Source organism: Lissotriton helveticus, chromosome 7 (assembly GCF_964261635.1).
Source record: "Lissotriton helveticus chromosome 7, aLisHel1.1, whole genome shotgun sequence".
NCBI classification, from domain to species: domain Eukaryota; kingdom Metazoa; phylum Chordata; class Amphibia; order Caudata; family Salamandridae; genus Lissotriton; species Lissotriton helveticus.
The window spans coordinates 36,085,012-36,092,098 of record NC_136068.1 but is presented as its reverse complement, the minus strand read 5'-3'; the positions used below and the strand labels follow the sequence as shown (position 1 = coordinate 36,092,098).

General features: G+C 44.2%; 1 pseudogene; it reads left to right on the top strand.

Moving 5' to 3' along the window:
* Positions 1-2,927: 2,927 nt before the first annotated feature.
* LOC144767970 (CYFIP-related Rac1 interactor B-like) lies at positions 2,928-3,631 on the top strand (annotated as a pseudogene).
* Positions 3,632-7,087: the final 3,456 nt, after the last annotated feature.

Below are 7,087 nucleotides of genomic sequence, written 5' to 3'. Positions count from 1 at the left end.
ACGAGAAAACCAGCAAAAAACTACACTAATGGCGATGAGACACGCAACCGAAACACTTAATGCTCAATTAGTGCCGTCAGCAGCGCAATAAATCAATTAGCATAGGTATAAAGTTGTCACAAGATCTCTCGTGAACCCAAATAAATGCAAAGACTGGTGACCAGATGCTGGACCACTTTTTTGTCCAGCATCTGGTCACCAGTCTTTGCATTTATTTGGGTTCACGAGAGATCTTGTGACAACTACAACTACAATAGATTGCAAAAATATGAAAAGAAATATTTTGAACTGATTTATTTACCGATGCTTGGACGCACTGTTTTCTTATTTTTTCAACTGTTTTGAATGGGTTGTGTATGAATGGATGGCCAAGTGTGCTTGAAATTGTGTATTCATATGTTTGTATATATTGTATATAAAACTTTTTGCATTTTGTATTTTGTATTTTCCATGCACGACAAATAGTGTGCCAAAAAAAGAAAAAAGAACGTTTAATAAAATAGAATAAACTTGTATGGTGTAAAAGAAAAACAGGTTGTTTTTGCTTTAATCAAAGCAGCTCTCTTTGAAACTTTGTGGTGTTGAATTGATACTCCAGTATTGGCTCGTGTTTTGTTTAATAGTTTTGGTTGGACTCAGCCTTTCTGAGTAAGGAGTCAAGGCCCTTTTTTGATTCTTCCACCAAGGAGAGACAACAGAGATGCAGCGGAACAGCTGCATGCGGGGGCTCAGTCTGCACCTCAACTCGGCTCACGCAACCTCTCTCCCGCTGACCACGACTAGTCTGACATGAGCTGATAGCAAAGTTTCACTAATCTGACTCAGAAGAAGGGCCTTCGAGTGACAGACTGTCTGTTCTTGCCGCCCCTGTGTCACTGACTTCTCTCCCTCGGCTGCACTGTGCAGTAACAAATTGAATTCAGCGTGGGGGGGGGGGTAAAACCAATAGCTAGCATGCGGCGGCCCGGGCCGGTGTGAGCCCGCTGGCGGCGCCATGATTATATGCAGCGCTCCCTATGGCCACAAATACGTGCCCTGCAGCCAGCAAACTATTCAACCACATTCGAGCTCCGAAAATAAACTCAGCGCGCTCCCGCGCAGGATATGACGTCCCCCGCGATGACCTCATGCTGACAGTAAAGACCGAGCCGCGGCAGTTAGATTTACAATTTTCATATATCGTAGCAGTGAGTTAAAGCAGCCAGCCACCTTAGCACAGCTGCAACCCGAAGCCTGCTGGAGCAGCGCGAGTAAGCCACAGTGCTGTAAGCCACAGCAACGCACTGCCACAGACTCTTTTTAGTCAGGCTTTCACTGACAGCTGACACACTGCATAGGCGTGACAATGCATTTCAGTGCGGTAATGCAGAGTACCACACTGAAATGCGTTAGTCTAACACCTGATGCGTGATACTTAGCAGGACTGCTGTTATGCTTTGAACAGTGGCTTAAATAGGCAGGCACTGCCAGGTAGTGAGTACCAGCACATATTTAATTTGAAAGGGGAAGTACCTGCACGTATTAGTAAATACTAGGGGGCCCATTAGGATCTCGGGCGGATCGCCACCACCCGCATGGCTGTGGCGGTGGGCTCAAGATCCTTCCCCGCCTGCCACCCATTTCCCCCCGCCAAATTACTATGCCGGGGGACCGCGGCGGACGGAAAGACCGCCCGCTGCTTTTCCGCCCGGTCATCAAGTTGACGGGGCGGAAAAGAGTTTAATATGGTGGCGGTGTCTGTTAGACACGGCCAGCCATATTAGGATGGGGGCAGAAACATGCCTTTCAGCCGCCACATAAAGGCATGCGGGGATTACTTGCGGGGGCCCATTGCAGCATTGTGGCAGGCGGTGCTGAGCGCACCACCCACCACAATGACAGAAATGCAGGATGCGCCCGCCACTGTGGCGGGCGCATCCTAATGGCCCCCACGGGACCCCCGCCCTTATGGCGGGCAGTCCTATTTCACGATAGGATGGCGGGCGGACTTTGTCCACCCGCCAGCCTAATGGGCCCCGTAGTGTGGCCCAGGGAGTACCAACTTTTCAATATTTCTTTAAAAAAAACTATAACAGTCCAAATGACAGTCCTCCAGCATCTCACAGTCAAGGTAGAAGTTAACAAGAGCTTTGCGCTCAATGATGCCAACCATAGGAGAAACAATTAGAATAACTCTGATAACGCAACAGTTGGCACAAGTGTACTGCTGCTTGAAAAATCCTACAAACATCCCACAAACTGCCATAATCATTATTAAATGCTTTCTATCTGGCATGTCAAATTAAGTCCTGCTTGAACTACAAACGTGCATTAATATTTGTACCTAAATTATAGTTTTGCTTCCCGATCAAGCATAATGATATTATTCATCTTAAAAAGTTCACACTCAGACTAAATCACTCCTGCTGCTATGCTTTGCTGCAAAATTCTAGACTCATGAATATCTTCAGCAGTTTCAGCATCTTTTGATAGAACAATTGATCGCATTCAGACAGGGGCAGCCACCACTGTATTCAGAGTGTATATTTTGAAAACTTGCAGGTATGGAATAAGACACCTCTACACATCAGCTGCTTGAGAATTCAGTCTTTTTTCACTACCACTTAACTAAATATCCACTTTTAATGTGTGAAAAGATGCATAAAGGATAGTAGACAAATTGCAGTCATACACAGGTGAAGGTCATGACATTTGAGAGACAATTCAGTATGCAACTGATGAAAAGTTGTAGGAGTAAGCATGGGGTGCTGTTATTGCTTTAGTCGAAAAACTAAATAAATTCTATGACTTGTCACAGACTTGAAGCAGCATTGTGTGATTTACTGGGAGCTTAGACATGCATATTGTATTCTCCTACACATCATCTAAAGCAAGAGCCGGTGCTTATAAAGATCTTGCGTTTTACACTCCAATTTGATGAGTTGAAGATGACAAATCCTGTCATACAGAATTACTGTAGCTATTAAAGAAGGACATTAAGTCATATGCGGATTAACAATGTTTTAAAAGAGGGAGAAAATTAAGTGAATACTGAAATGTTTAACAAAGGTCCTTATTTTATACAGAGGCAAATTTTCATACTAGACACACTGGAGTACAGAATTCGATTTGCACATGAAGAAATTGTATGTTTCTGTCTACGGTTCATGAGTATCATCCAGTGTGACCAGATGCACCCAGTGGGGGCTTTTGCAAAGACATCAAAGATTGAGATGCAAGGGTGCATCAAAGTACTTAAGGACCAGCATCCCATTAGTGTGGAAGGCCTTCTTAACAGGGTTAGATTGGCACAGAAATTAGGCACAGGCACCAAAATAAAAGCCCCCCCATTACTGAATTAGATATCTAAATAAGTGGCATGTTTACAAATTGAGGCAGTTTTGAAATTGTAAAGACAAGCTATATACATGTGTTTGCAAGGTATGGAAAACGACATGGATTTGAGCTTGCTGCAGGCAATGTTTGTTTTAATATCAGGGAACTCAACAGAAAGAACCAGCCCAGACCATGCAGTAGGCCCTCAAATAGACAATATATCGGGCACTGCCTTATTTCCCCACAGGCCAGTCCGACCCTACTTCTTAATGCTCTCAAGTACACATCAAAACATTTGAATGATGAGACTACCTGAGCAAATTGAATGAATGATACAAGAACTTTGAACTGGGACTTTTACCTGCTGTAGACAGAAGACAGTATTCAGCAGTCACTGAGATGCAGAGAATTTTTACAAATGGCAGCTGTTATCTTGTTCCTACAATTCGTTTCCAATTTGTCCTTATTTAAGTCGTCTTACTTTAAAGTATCCTCTTTCTTTTTTTCGGTGTGTGTCTAAATGCTGGAAAGCATTATTTTGACTTTTTTCAATGTTCCTTAAAGTGGCAGGCAGCTATTTATGCAGGACCTTTGAATCCTGTTCAGTGGAGCATTCAGTGAACTTTGAATTCGTATTCATTTTCAGGAAAAATATTTAATATTTCTTCCTCTGAATGGCGAACTGCCTATCTATTTTCAAGATTTACAATATCATCACTTTTAAACATTTTCTTTTCAACATTTTTCATGTGATGTCAAGAGAAAAATATGAATAGATGTTTAAATTTACTCTAGTACAAAATGGTACTTAGTAAAAAAAATGTAAATGTCTGTTTTGGTTAGAAATGCGTTTAGAATTATTTTTGTAAGGATTTATGTTGTTTCGCTTTTTAACTTTTAATGAGCAATGTGTTTTTCACTGTTGCTTTAGCAGTAAATTTTGTTATTAATGGTTCATAAAAAGGCCGCCCGCTGGATGTCCGTGCACTGATATCACATGCATGTTCATGTTAAATGGGCAGAGGTGGATAAAGTTTTATTAAACCTTTCGCTGCTAGGTCTTCCCCCCCCCCCCTTGGCTATTTGGGGTAGTTTGCGCTTAGCCCCCTGCAACTTTTTTTCCACAAAAGGTATCCACAGCAAATTTGCGCTCTTTTCTTACAACACCCTGAGGATTCTAAAGGTACCCAGGGTATGTGGATTCTTCTGGAGAGTACCCAGAAATTAGCCAAAATACAGCTAAGGTTTTGTTTTTTGAAAAAATTGCTACAGACGAAAGCATCTGTTTTTTTTTCCTGCGAATGGCATCAACAAAGGGTTTGTAGTGCTGAAATCACAATTTCTCAGCTTTCAGGGACATGCAGATTTTTGTCAGAAAACCAACATTTTCTACACACAGTTTTGATATTGTACTGGGACATAGCCTATTTTTCCTATTTTTGTGTTTTCAACCTCCTTCCAGTTAGAGGTAGCAATGGGTGTGAAACTAATAATTAATTCCAGAAAGCTATACATGTTGGAAAACTAGACAACATTCTGAATTCATCAAGGGATCACTTGTGTAGATCCTTTAAGTTTTTTTTATAGAAACTAACAGTTTAAAATATAAAATATTGAAATTGAGTTGAAAAAAATAGCCATTTGTGCCAACGTTTTCACCTGTAACTTCTCCTAACTATGACGATTTTTTGAAGCAATATACCATTATATCCACTGGACCCTTCAGGTTATGAGGACATATAGGACTTGTAGGTTCACCAAGAACCTGAGGAACCCACAGCCAATAACTGAGTTGCATCTTTCAATGTTTTTTCATTGTGTACCGGTTATATAGCAATTGATTTGGTAAAATATAAAGAGTGAAAAATAGGTACCAAGAAACCAATATATTTCTGAAATGGGAACAATATTTAGAGTTCATAAACAGTGGTTTTTTGCACATCTCCAAAATTGTGGGTACCCATACAAGCATGTGACTTCTTTTTTTACACATTGTCTCACATTTGGAAGGCAGAAATGTAAAGTATGTCAATTGGTAATAACACTTGTTTAACAATTCTGTCTTACCTTAAGTCTCCAGATAAAAATGCTACCTCACTTGTGTGGTTAGGCCTAGTGTCCGTGACAGGAAACGGCCCAAAGCGCAACATGGACACATCACAGTCTTCCAGTGAAAACTGACCCTTTTTAGGTCGAGGGACCGTAGGCTTGGCCGTAGGCCAAGCCGGAAGTCCGGAGAATTATTGTTTCTTAGAGTAGCTGCTTTATCCCGCCTCTCTTTTCGTCTCTCCTCCATTGGCTGGCTTCCTAAACGGAGGCCAGCCATTGGAGGAGAGATGCGTCACTCCAATTTAGCCCCGTCTTTTTCGGATTTGGGGGCGTAAGTTTTGCTGTTCTTTAGACAGTGACTTCATGCATCACTCAAAACAGCAAAACCATGCCCCCGATTCCGAAAAATTCGGAAGCCTGCGGCCGCCATTTTTCTTTTCCCGCAGTGAAGGTGAGGCTCGAGCCTCTGCCTCTGCTCCCGTTTGTGCTGTTTTTAGTGCTCCTGCCCCCCTGTTTGTGCCGTTGTTCGTGCCACCGGATTACAGGCCGGTCCCTACTTGCCTGGGCGGCGGCTGACGTGCGATGCGCGGTGACGGAGGTGACTTGCCCTGACAGACGCAGCAGCAGGCAGAGACTGAGCTCGACGGCCATGGCAGCTACAGCAGCAGTATCTCCTCCAGTGCCCCCGGACGCTGTTTTTCCGCGTGGTGAGTGATTCCCTCGCCCCCCCCTCCTTCTCCCTTTTCCTGGGTCCTTCCATGTTTTCTTGATGTCGGGGCTGCCTTTCTGTGCGGGGGGTGGGTTGCGGGCTTTGGGCGGGGAGACCGGGTCCTGTGGGGGCGCTTACACAGTGCTGGGATGTGGGGGGTGGGCCTGGGTGTGGGCGTTTTGAGGACCGGGGGTCTGTCCGTTATGCGCTGGTCTGTCTTTTGCAGCGCAGGCTTAGTAGAGGAGTTGGTTGTTCCTTCGAGGGTGTGGAACAGGGGGTCCGGTCGGACCCTCGTGCGATTAGTGCTAGAGCTCCGGGGGGGAGGGGGTTGGGCCTCGCGGGCAGGTTTCGTGCTGGCTGGGGGGGCCCTGGTTTCCTCGTGGGACGCTTCGCGGCCAGAAAGAGGAAGAATGAGGAAGGAATGCAGTGATATATCTACACGCAATTTGGTGTAAACTGCTATTCGGCCGGCCCTTCCACAACTGCAAAGAACGCACAAATGGCCGAATTTTCTCGCTTGCAACCCGATTCGTTTTATCAGATTCCTTGTGCTTCTGGAATTTTGTGTAGGTATTACTCGTATATTAATACCGATTTGATCTAGCATGCGGTTTTATTTTCAAAATTGCTACGCCTAATCACGCTGCACCCCACCCCCGCCCTATGCGTTGCTTTCCCGTCTTCCGTCTGCATCATCACTCAGATGTCAAGCCCTCCCTCGGTTTCTACTCTCCTCCGTTTTTTGCACATTAGTGTGTGTTGGATACACATAATCCACAGCTGCACTCCCTGCGGGAGACGCGGTGTTTGCCAACCTGCTTTTCCCTGCAGTTCACACTGCAGCCTCTCCCAGCATTGCATCAAAATAAATCTTTACATGTATGCATACAAGAGACAACTGTGTACAGACTACCGCCTAGCTGATTTAATTTATTTAATGTGATGGAGCCCAGCTCTGTGTTCTCATTTGATGAGCCTTATTTTAAAATCGTGCATTTGTATGCATGGTGAAAC